The sequence below is a fragment of the Otolemur garnettii genome, unplaced genomic scaffold (genome assembly GCF_000181295.1).
Source record: "Otolemur garnettii isolate 467f Iridium unplaced genomic scaffold, OtoGar3 scaffold00012, whole genome shotgun sequence".
In the NCBI taxonomy this organism is placed as follows: domain Eukaryota; kingdom Metazoa; phylum Chordata; class Mammalia; order Primates; family Galagidae; genus Otolemur; species Otolemur garnettii.
Window position 1 is genome coordinate 29,756,867 of NW_003852407.1, and position 12,898 is coordinate 29,769,764.

Sequence of the window (12,898 nt, forward strand, 5' to 3'; positions counted from 1 at the left end):
CTTGAGCCACAGGCGCTGAGCCGTTATATCTGGTTTTAATATGCATTTTCAATTATTAATAATGTTGAACAAAGTTGTTTCTTCTCTCATCACACCCATTTAGATGAAAATGTTTTCACCCATATTAATTCAGAAATTGGAGATTATCTGGTTTCCAGATAATTCATTCCATATATTTTCTTCAAAATGTACTGCCAACTTTTAAATTCCCATAAAAATTGAATCTTCAGCTTTACCTAAAAATCAAGTGGGCTGGCAATAATGACCCACACTCTCAAAAAACAACAATCAGTAAAGCTTTGGAAATTCAGACTTCCTTGTCTACCAGAACTCATCACTCCCAATTACTTTACAGGCATCTTACCTCATCATTCTGATTACTATTGGGCCCTTCCCTGCATCTGAGTTTATAATTCCTACCTGAATTAAATTTTGAGATATTTAAAGACAAATTTCTAGAAGCTAATACTAATAGATAACTTTCCTTCCACATCTAGAATACAGAAGTGATTTTATTATATTTCTGGATTATTTTATGATTAATATTTAACTAATATAAGAATACTCTTTTAATGGTTGTTAAAGTTTCTTACTCTCCAGAACAGTGGTTTAGCATCAAGAAGGGTTGTTAAAATGCAGATTGGTAGGCCATGTCCTCAGAGTTTCTGATTCAATAGGTATGGGTAGGCCCCGAGAATGTGCATTTAACTCCAAGCTCAAAATGCAAATCCACACTGAGATGACATTTTCTCATAGATAAGGACACCCCACGAAGGGTAATGACAATATGTAATTTTGACAACATAACATGAATTTGTAGATCTTTTTTTCTAAAATATGTTCACATTTATTATTTTATTTTATCTTCACAAAAATCCCATGGAGAAGGTTGGTGGTAATTGGGTTAGTAATTGTTAATCCCATTTTACAGAAGAAAGTAAGGCACAGGAGTTAAGAAACTCGCTTAAGCACACAAGCAATTAGATGAGCCAGAACAAGCAGGTTTCCCAACTCCAAACCTTGGTGATACAGGCAAACACAATAATACAGGACACAAATGTAACTTATTTCTGAAGATTGAGCCCATAAAAATAGAACCATGACCAGAAACAGAGAAGACAATACAAAATATGGTTAATAGCAACCAAGACTTATCAAGTGCTGACTCCATGTTAATCTCTGCTAATTATGGCTAGAGTTGAAGATAGTCAGAGAGCATAGGGTAAAATAAAAATAAAATCTGAAATCAAAACCTTGAAAAGATAATGAATTCTCTGTAGCACAGACAGAACAAAAGCAAACATGCTGAAGGGGGTGGGTGGTAGGGGTAAACACAGACTTGAGAAAAGAGAGGAGTCACTGTGGGACTTCACATCTGGACTTGGAGGAGTTGCTATCACCAGTCAGTCAAGAATGAGAGGGAAGAAAGAGTACACAATAAGGAGCCCTCCTGGGGCTCAACAGCACAAAGAACTGCTGTTATCCATGTTGGGTGTGTGTTTGCCAGAAATATCAGGGCTGCTAGAACTCCAGAACTTACAAGGGCATGCTTTTGTGTAGTCTAAATTACCTTGACTATATAAGAACTCCAGTCAGAAAGCATAACTTTATTATCCATTTGTAGCCAAAAGATAACATGATTTAAAATCATAAATTTTCTCACTTTGATTTTTCCTCAAGTTTTGAAAAGTAGTCCTAGTAAAAAGCCATCAAATGTCATCACAGTAATACTAATTATAAATCAGACTTTCAAGGAAAAGAAGATTGTATTTTCACTTACATAAGATTTACATATGATATTAGTTATTAATTTTAACAGCTACTTTTCTACAGTTTAAAATAACAATGGTCATAGCTAATAAACATTACCTTAGACTGAAAATACAAGAAAACAACAATTAATTTAAAAAAAGACTAATGGAAAATTTGGTTCCATTTTCATTAGCGCCGTAACTGACTTCTTAATGTGTACATCTTAGAGCCCAACTCAAAATGACAAAGGTAACAAAGCTTCCACCACTTCATTTAGAAAACCTTAGAACACTGTTAAAAAAACTATCCCTTTTGAAATCCAAGTCAAACAAAGGGGTGCAATTTCACACTGATCAAATTAGTAAGAATAATATAAATGTTTTTAAATAACATAAGCACACACATAGATTGTTAATGACTGCATAAATTACATAATACTTCTAGAAAGTAATTTGGAAATTATCAGAAATCTGGAAATTTCTTAATAAAAATAATATCTATAATCTGTATGTGTTACTGATGCTTTTTATCTTAGCAACTTTGTAGAGAGCCATTACTATGCTCATTTCACAGATTAGTAAATTAAAGTTTTGAGAAAATAAGTTACCTTCCTAATACTTGGAGCTAGGTTTGAACCTAGACCTTCTAAATTTTAAAGCCCACCTATTTGCAACTACACCATACTGCTTCTCCTAGGAAACAATACTAACGAAGTCAAAAAAGAAAAGAAAAGAAAAAGAATAAAGTTGCAATCATGAAGATGGGCATTATATATTTTTAAAATACTGGAAGACATAAAATAGGAAGATTTAAGTAAATTATAAACTGATATAAAATTATATAAATAATAAAAAATCAACTGTAGAAAAATGTTTATGAAAAAATCAGACTTAAAAAATCTATTTGCAATATGATAAGACACTTGCAAAAAATATACATTAATATAACAAGGTTGAGAAGGGAGCTGGAAAAAATAAAAACTATTCCCATTTTGAAGAATTTCACTACTGGTTCTTAATTTTCTCTTGTCTTTGTCAGTTTTATCGATCAAGATTACTCTAAGCCCCCTTACAAATCTATTATTCCAGTTCATATTCTTATCATCCCAATCAAATAATTCCTAAAACTTTACTATAGTTTATTTATATCATAGAGTTATTCAAAATAATTACATAATATTGTTATCACAGTCGTTCAAAAGCTTCCTATATCTTAACATCGATTTTTTGCAATCATGGCTTATAGCATAGCATACTTTTGAAATCCCATAATTTAGATCATCTATAACGACTAAGATTAACTAATCCTTTTTACCTTTACGATTTTGCAATCACAACTTTGTAATCGCCCCTCAACTCTATGTCCACCCAAGAATCATGAGCCCAAAGGTTGTAGGTGTTTCAGAGATTAGAGAAGTTTCCTACTAAGAACATGATCTCTAAGTGAATACTTTTAAAATAACTAAAATATCTTGGCTATAAGGAATATTCCATAATCTAAATACTTTTGAGAATTGTTAATTAAATTACATCATGTCCCTTTAAAGTTAAGCAAATCAACTTTATTTTCACTTCACTGAAAAGAGTTTAGTAAGAGCAATTTCCCAGAAAATGGAACTGTGAGCTGTGAAAAGAATTCACTTTTTAGCCACACAAGGTGACACGAAGAGGCCCATTCTGCCCACTGGCTTCTCTGAACAACATAAGCAGACATTTTGTGGACAAATAAAGAAGCTGTTCTCCAATGATATCAAACTCAAGAGTTGTTTAAACGTCTCTAACCTCTCTATGATTCTACCATTTAGGCATCTTTTTTTTGGTCACCTCACTGTGTAACACTCAACTGGGTTATCCTTAGCCAGTGTTTGGTCACCTACAAAACTATTACTTTAATCATAGAATTTTGGAGTTAGAAGGACCCTTAAGAACCATATATTTCAATTCCTTTATTTAAGTGAGGGGGAAATAAAAGCTTTTCCAAGAAAGTTACTCCATTTGGCTAGTTTAGGCAAATCTAGGTCTGGAAGGAAGTGGTGCAAGCAAATGTCTAAAATTTGGCCTCCATATTTCTCCCTTACCACTAACATTTTGATATTGATACTGTGTCATGTCAATGAGACTATGCATGTGTCCTTTCAATATTTCAGATACACAATGCAGTAGACAAGTTCTCATTCTCTTATTCATAAAGGCTTCCAAAATGGAGTACAAAATTAACAAATTTTATTAAAAAAAACATTGTGGAGAAACTCGTATGTGTGTGGGAGGGAATCATAGTTTAGTAGTTCTGCTTTCCACTGAATACTTTCTTTAAGACTTTTAACAGTCTAATTGATCTTCAAGGTAACAATTGTCCACTGTAGACCAAATATAAGGTTTTAATGTCATCAGAGTGGGAATCAAATTAATGTCATCACCACTAGTACACAGTTCAGTCTTATATTTAAATCCTCTCATCCTCCATTTCTATAATGTAATTTCATTTTAATAATTAATTTATGGAAGGATACATGGGAAACTTACAACAGGGGTTGCCTCTGGGGAGGAGGACAGGGCATAGGAATGTGGAGTTGGAGAGAGGGAGTTTAAGTATATATATTCCTCATTGTTACCTGAAATTTTTACCCTACTCATGTGACTTAAAAAATATTCATTCATTTAAATTTTCCTGTTAATGCATACCTATATGCACATAATTTTATTCCTAAATATTTTCAATGAAATTATTTTGATGTTTTTCTGTCATAAACAAGTTTTCAGTATCACAATTTGTAAACTCTCATTGAACTTTTCAGAAAGGAAAAGAACCAGCCTCGCCACAAAACTCAAAGCAGAATTCTAGGATTTAAAGTTAAAAAACACGGACAGAGTAGCGAATGAGAGGTTCTTAAGGGAGCATTTTGTTCAAAGACCTTTTGAGGCAAAGCTATTCTCCATCTTTAAATGGCTAGGTGGGATCCGAGTAGAGCTTCTCTTCTCCAGGAGGGTCGGGGGAAACTTACGGGGTGGAAAGTAGAAATGAAAATTTGATTCCTATCTGGTCAGCCGGCGACAGAGGACAGAGGGGTCCTTGGATAAGAACCTCGTAACAGAAGAAAGGGGCAAGACCCGGAGTTTCGGCGGGTTCAGGCGGAGCAGCAGCTGCCCCCGCGCAGAGGAAACGTGTTCGGGACGTCCCCGGGGCGCGGCGTTAACTGAGAACCCCACGCACTGGATCCACACAAGGTCCTCTTGATGGAAATCGCAAGAGGGGCTGAGGGGATCGATTCATTTTAACAAACCGCCTCATCATCACTCTCCCTCGACCAAGGCACACCTCACCCGCTGTCTGCTCGCGTCAGGGGCAGCTGTCAACACAACTCTTTGTGTCTCATTCAGAATCAAAATGGTCCTCAGCCACTCACAGAAAGATGGAAAGGATGGCCGAAGACACGCGCGCCGGCTCGTGACGAAGTGACATCTGGTGCGGAGCAAAGAAACCCATGGACGCTGAGCGAACGCCGGCCACCTCTGGACCTCTCAACTTTCCCCAGCTGCGCTCTACCCATTCCCTGTCCCAGTCCCCCCAGCGTCTCCGAACCTGCCGTCCGCGCGCCCCGGCGGCCCCCTCACAGCCCCCGGGGCTCTGGGAGACCGGTCGGGGCGCGCCCTCTCGTCGCCTCCGCCTCGGCGCTCCGGAGCTGCCGGGCGCGCGGCGGGCTCCCTCATCCCACGCTCGGGCCGCCGCGCTCCCGCCACAAAGGCAGCGGGCAGAGCCCGGGGTGACAGGCCTTTGGCCTCTGGGCGCCGACAGCACTGGCTGTGTCTCTGTGGTGGGCGACGCGAGGCGCTGAGCAGAGCGCGGCTTTGGCGCCCGGGCGGGCACAGGCGCCTGCCCTCGCCACACAAACGCACTCGTGCACACACCCCCGCTCCGCCTTCCCATTCCTCCCGAAAAAGTCCGCCACGGCGTTTCCCCGCGCAGGCAGGCTGTCCAGCCCGCCAAAGGGCAGCTCCCGCCGGGCAGGGCGTGCGCCCGCGCCCGGCCGGCGACCTCCCGCCTCCCCGCGCCCGCGCCCGGAGTCCCCACAGCCGCTCACCTGGGCCTGGCGGGGCGCGAGGGCAGAGGACCGGGGGTGGCCCTCGCCTCGGCCGGGCTCGTCTCCCCACCCCCAGTGCTGTTCCCAGCGCTGCGCTCCGCTCGCTCCGGCCGCCCTCCTCCGAGGTGCTAGCGCCGCCGGCGGCTGCGGTCTCTGTGGCAGACGCGCGGGCCGCGCGCTCAGTTCCCCGGGGCGGAGCGAGGCGGTGGCCGCCGCGGCCAGAGGCGGATTCCTCAGGTGCTGCCCCTCCCGCCTGCCCAGCAGCTCGGCGGCGGGGACTCCCGCGCCTCCTCCCCCGGCCCCGCCTCTCGCCCTCCTGCCGCCTCCGCGCCCACGAGTGGCCTTTAGGGCTCCCGGGCCCGGGGCGAGGGTAGTGGGCGTCCATTTCCCTACCCACCCCCTTCCAAAGACGCCCCCGCACTGTGGAGCCCTAGGTGCCGTGTCCTCGCGCCTCCATTTCCAAACTCCACCGCACAGATGTTGGCGGTCACTGTGGGGGCCGGAGGCCGGGGGTACAGGGGGTCTTCTGGGAAGGAGGATTGACCCCAGGGCCGCGGACGCGAGCAGCCAGGGAGAAAAATGGTTTTCTCTCCGAGCCTGCGTTCCTTCTCAGAGTGCTCTCGCCTGGTTGCATGATTGCTTTCTCTGCTCACTGGACGGCAGCTAAAGAGCCCTAAGCGTAAACTCGGCCCGGGCAATGGTGGGTCAAAAACCCTTGGCCTTTTGCATGAAGGGGGTAGGGCAGGGGCAGGGCCCCGACAAAACCAACGACCCCGGAGCACCCGGCCAGAGCCGACTTTTGCACCTGGAGAATGTGCGAGGGCCCCGACCTAGCACTCAGGCCAGCCTCCCGGGAACCTTGCCGGTGCTTCTGGGACACCGTTCTCGAGAGATGCTGCGCCCGATAGTGACAGACGTGACTCCACTTTTCACAGCTGGGCTGCTGTAGTTATTAGAAAGGTAGCTCCATTTCTTGGCACTGGAAATTGTTGCCACCGATAGGCAACTACACCTGGAAAAAGATGTGGAAAAAGCCCACTATGCTGGATGTGGTGGAAGAACCTAGGCAAAGAGCGTAGGCCCAGAGAGCTCAGCACCTTAGTGGGAGTGGGGGAGGCTAGTGGCGCCCGGTCCGGGGTGGGTTAGTATCATTGTCAAATGTTAGCGTATCACTGCAAATTGTAGTTTAAAGACAGTATCAACTAAACTGGATCTCGGATGCTAGTCCGGTACTTTTGTTTGTTTCTCCCACTTTCTTCTTTTTCCTCCTTCCTCCCCCCCCCTCCGCCCCCTAACCTAAATACACTTCTCTTTTGGTCATGCAGAGGGAATTAACTGGAACTCTGGGATCACCAGAACATAACTCAAGGCGTACGCTGTGACTGGCAAAAGTAAGTGATTCGTTCATGGTTTGTCTTCTCTCCCTCCTCCACAGGGAAGACACACTCAGCTGGCATTTTTATTTATTTTTTAATCATGTTTTGCTTCTTATAGGGTAGGGGTTAAAATGTTTTCGTTGTTGTTTTACAAATAAATGCCTATTTGTGGGGCCTTTGAAAACACATAAGAGGGTGGCTCCTGTGGCTCAAGGAGTAGGGCGCCAGCTCCATATGCCAGAGGTGGTGGGTTCAAACCCAGTCCCAGCCAAAAACTGCAAGAAAACAGGAAAACTTTAAAGTGACCTGAACGTGGAAGACGTGACTTTCTCAATCACTGCTGTACTCCCTCAGTTCTGGGTCATGCCTACAACACAGGCTTTGTAAACAAAATCAGTATGTTTTTTAAATAACTACTACAAAGAAAGATGCAGGTGGTTAGCAGTATAGCTAAAAAGAAGTAACTCCAGAAACTCATCATGATAACCGGCCATATCTGTGGAAGACTAGTGTACTGTAGAAACACAAGATTCCAAGTTCACCTAGTGCCTGTAGACTAAGCTCATAAGCTAATGAGAATGTTTTAAAAAACTCATGAGTTCTGTAGAGTTGGGGGCTGGGGAGAGGAAAGAACACCTTCCATTCTAAAGATAAGGAAACTGCAAACATTGAGCAGCCTTAAAGTAAAATCAATGTTTTCTCTTAGTTTTTAGCTCAAGGACCATTTGTTGAGGACCAAGCACACTCGAACAGAGATGTTAAGGCAATAATGGCACAGCCACTGAGGCCCTTAGTGTAATATGCATATTACAGGACTAGTATTCATTCTTCATCCATTTGTAAACATTTATTGAACACCCACTGTGAGCCAGATAGCATAGTCCCTAACAAGGTTAAAAGTTAGTGAGAGTAATCTCTTGATAGTTTGATAGGTTAATAATTCAATGTCAAACTCTCTTGTCCTGAATTTGTGTATACTTTGTGTCTCCTTTGGGATTTGTATATCTCTCACTGTGTTCATCAGACTTCTTGATTATAAAAGATGATAGAGTTAAAAGTGAACACTCTGGAGGTAGGCCCCATAGTTTTGAACCCTGGCTGTAAGACTTAGCTATTATGAAAACTTGATCAAGCTGTGATGGATTGACTCAATAATGATTTCAATATTATATATACTTCAAGGAGTGGGAGTGTAGATTGAGAGGACGTGTTAGTGCCTGGAACACTATTAAATGTTAACTGCCATCATGTAAATCTGTCCACTCAGCCCCATAACAATGATTCCCAAATACTGCTACATAAATATGCAGCATTAAAACTCCAAGCGCAGTGAACAATGTGAGACTCACAACAGAGCCCAGGTAAATGATAGAATCCCTTGGAGTGGTTATTGTGATACTTTATTATTATCCTTTGCTTTAACAATGGGGGAATTTCTATGATTACATCCTGGTTCTGCCCTCAGGGATAAACACCCTCTTCCCTCACTCTGGCCCTAGCAACAAAGGAAAAAACTAGATAAATTGATTCATAAAATTAAAAATTTTTGTACATCAAAGGATATCAAGAAAGTGAAAAAAAAAACCCTACAGTATGAGAGAAAATATTTGCAAACCATATATCTGATTTACAAAAGCTAGAATATACAAAAAACACTCACAACTCAAAAATTAAAAGACAAACAATGCAAATGAAAAATAGACAAAGGATTTCAATAGACATTTCTCCAGAGAAGATACACAAATAGCCAATAAGCACATAAAAAAGTGCTCAAATCGTTAGCCACTAGGGAAATGCAAATCAAAACCACAATGAGATACCACTTCACACCCATTAGAATGGTTACTATCAAAACACAAAACAAACAAAACAGTTCTGCTGATAGAGTAGGAGCCCTCATCAAACTGTACTAAAAACTTGTGTCAGAATGATCTCAGTTAAATGAGCCAGAAGTTTACTTACTGTTAAGCTTCTTTGTAATGTGTTTGATGTTACCTGCAATTAAAGGACTCAGTAAACAGGAAGATAAAATATGCAAAAAATAACAAAGACTAAAAGCCTAGAAAAATCTAAGTAATTATTGATAATGCTTTTATAAAATCTAATAGAAATGTTAAAACAGGATTCACAGCATAGAAAAAGCAAAAATTAAAATATTTAAAAAATCTAGAATTAAGATTCCAGTTTATTTCAACAAATTTGGGAGGAATGGGTTCAAAGGGAGGAATTTTCACTGTTAAAAATCTCATCATGTTTACGGAAGAATATGAGAGAGGGATTAGATGTGCTTTTTTTCCCTGATATTTATCAATTCAATTTTTTAAAATTTAAAGATAATAACCACAATTGTTTGTAAAACTTACAAATAATTTGAGGAGAAACAAATACGAAGAAAACTTCATCAATGCCACAAAAGTTAAGGGAAGGTGGAAAAATAAAGCATAATACAGAGAAAACATAACTTAAGGTGTATGAATACATTCTTAACATTAATCACCATAGATCAAATAAGTTCAATTTCCCCACTGAAAAACAAAAATCTATCAGAATGAAAAAACAAAAGAAAATACAACTGTTTCCCCCGAATAATATCTGAAATAAAATGACACAGAAAGACTTAAAATAAATGAATGATCAATGAAGTTATAAGCAAGTGAAGACAAAAGAAAAGGGGACAATATGAAATAAAAGTGAAATTCATAATTTAAAAGTAAGCATTAAGTAGGACAAGATCAATTTATTTTAATAAAAGGTGTGATAAAAAGAATACTCACTACATGCCAGGCACTTAACTGTGTGCTTTACACACATTTTCTCAAATATTCCTTAAAATTCTGTGGGATGACTGTGGTTAACACTTTCATTTTGCCCAGGAGGAACTAGGAGTTAGATTAGACAATGTTCTCAGTGTCACAGTGATAGATGGACTTGGAACTCAAACCCTGATATGCTAATTCTAAAGTGCAAACACATAGCACCAAAATATTTAAGTAAATAACTGATAGGAATAAAAGGAGACTGTATTTTAAATTCTTTAACCCATTTCTTTAAAAATTTGACAGATCACATAGAGCAAAAATAAAAAGAAAAGAAAGGATTTGAACAATGAACAAAACACATATGTACACATAGATAACTTTGAGCTCCTAAACTGTAGGATGTACAAATGCATTCTTTTCTAAAGTCCAGGAATATTTACAAACACTGAAAGGTTTTAAGGCACAGGGAAAATCTCATCAAATTCTGAAGAATGGAAATCTAGGGCCTAATTTATAGTTTTTAACCTGTAAATTAATTATTAAAATATAATTAAAATATTCTTGACTATTTAAAATTTTTCTAAACAAGAATAACTATAATCTGCAATTATAGATTAGTTTAAAATTATGAACACACTTGTTAAAAGTATAGGGTTCATGACATTGGATTTGACAATGATTTCTCTTGTTTTTTTTAGAGACAAGGTTTCACTGTCACCCAGGCTAGAGTTCAGTGGTGCAATCGTAGCTCACTCTAACCTCCAACCCCTGGGCTAACCTCTCAGCCTTCAGAGCAGCTAGGACTACAGATGTCAATCAACACAACTGGTTAGTTTTGCCGGGAGATAGAGACAGAGTCTTGCTATATTGCCCAGTCTGGTCTCAAACTGCTGTCCTTCATCCTTTTGCCTCTCCCAGGGTGCTGGGATTACAGGTCTACCTGGCTCAGTGATTTCTGAATATGACACCAAAAACACAGGCAACAGAAATAGATCAAAGAGACTACACCAAAATGAAAAACCCCTGCACATTACAGGACGCAATCAATAGAGGGAAAAGGCAACCTAGAGAATGACAGAAAAAAATTATGTGTCTGATACAGGGTTAATATCCAGAATATATAAAGAACTCCAGCACCTCAACAACAACAAAACCCAACCAGATCAAAAATTGGGCAAAGAACTTGAACAGTTCCAAAGAATATAAATAAAGACCAACAAGAATGTGAAAAGATGTTCAACATCACTAATCACTAGATGTGAATCAAAACCACAATGAGCACCTTAAACTGAGCATTATAGCTACTATTTAAAAAAAAAAAACAGAAAAAAAAAACAGGTGTTGGCAAAACACTTGTTTGAGCAGAAACCAAATAACAGGAAGGAGCAAGTCATATCAATATCTGGTAGTATCTGGTAGAATATTCCAGGCTATAGAAAAGCAAGAGCAAAATTCCTAAAATAAGGCTGTGGGTAGCAAGTTCTAGGAAGAATAAGAAATAAGGAAAAAGGCTTAAAATACTATAATAATGAGGGGAACGGTCTAAGAAATGAAGCTAAAGAGGTAGCCAAAGACAAGATAGTAAAGGCTGCAGGCTTGAAAAAGATTTTGGACTTCACTGAAGGATTGAGAGCAAGAGGGTAAAATGTTTTGATTCACTTCAAAATATCCCTCTGCTTACAGTGTAGAGAATGGAGAGGGAGGGTAAGGAGTGAGACTGTAGGCAAAGAGACAAGTTAGAGACTCATGCCAGATAGTGGTGGTGGCCCAGACTAAGGGGGGAACGGTAGAGGGATTGAGAAGTGTTGGATAAGTGATGTGTTCTGAAGATAGAGTCAACAGGATTTGTCCAAGAATTTGATACTGAGTGTGAAACAATATGTGAAGAATCAAGGCAGGCCACACCGTTTTGGTCTCAGCAATCGAATGAACAGCAATGCCTTTTATTAAATAAGGACTAGGGGTAGGTAAGTGAAAGAAAAAAAGAAAGAAAAGAAGAGGCATGAGGAAGGAGAGAAGGGAGGGAGGGAAGAGTGTTGGTAAGGATGTGGAAAAACTGGAACCCTTGCACACTGCTGGCAGGAAGGTAAAATGGTACCACTGCTGTGGAAAACAGTATGGCAGTTCATCAAAGTATTAAAAATAGAACTACCAAAAGATCCGGAAATTCCACCTCTGTGTATACACTACGAAGAATTGAAAGCAGAGTCTCTGATGGTACATCCACATTCACAGAAGCATTATTTACAATAGTCCAAAAAAGGAATTAACCCAAGTGTCCATCAACAGATGAACCAATAAACAAAATGTGACAAATACATACAATGGAATTATTCAGCCTTAAAAAGGCAGAACATTCTAACTAACACATGCTACAAAATGAATGAACCTTGAGGGCATTAGGTCACCTTGCTTTTAAACTCCATAGGTTATTTTATAATATCTTCTTTAACTGTATTTGTCTCTTTGTAGGTACAGTTAATAGAGAAGTCATAATATCTAATTTCTTCAAGACTATACACAATTAGCTGTTGGAATTTTTTCTTTTTTAAGATAAGATCTCACTTTGTTGCCTGGGTTAGAAGGCAGTAGTGTCATCATGGCTCATTGCAACCTCAAAACTTCTGGGCTCAAGCAATTCTCCTGCATCAGCCTCCTGAGTGGCTGGGACTACAGGCACATGACACCATATCCAGCTGGTTTTTCTACTTTTTATAGAGACAGGGTCTCACTATTTTGTTCAGGCTTATCTCCAACTCCCAGGCTCAAGTAATCCTTCTGACTCAGCCTCCCAAAGAGCTAGGATTATAAGTGTGAGCCACTACACCCAGCTGGAATTTTTTATGTTTCCTGGGATAGTTCTTCTGAGAAGTTGGGTTTTTCTTTTATGTTTTTACTTATGTTTCTTTCTTATTTTCATTTATTTACTTATT

At 40.2% G+C, this 12,898-nt stretch overlaps 1 protein-coding gene across 1 annotated transcript in view; it reads right to left on the reverse strand.

Annotated features, from left to right (window-relative positions):
- Window positions 1-5,934, reverse strand: part of GREB1L (growth regulation by estrogen in breast cancer 1 like) — a 291,844-nt gene extending 285,910 nt beyond the window's left edge. The window contains exon 1 of the mRNA XM_023510203.1: window positions 5,831-5,934. The gene's annotated coding sequence lies outside the window, so the exon portion shown is untranslated. The remainder of the gene's footprint in view (window positions 1-5,830) is intronic.
- Between the last annotated feature and the right edge of the window lie 6,964 nt (window positions 5,935-12,898).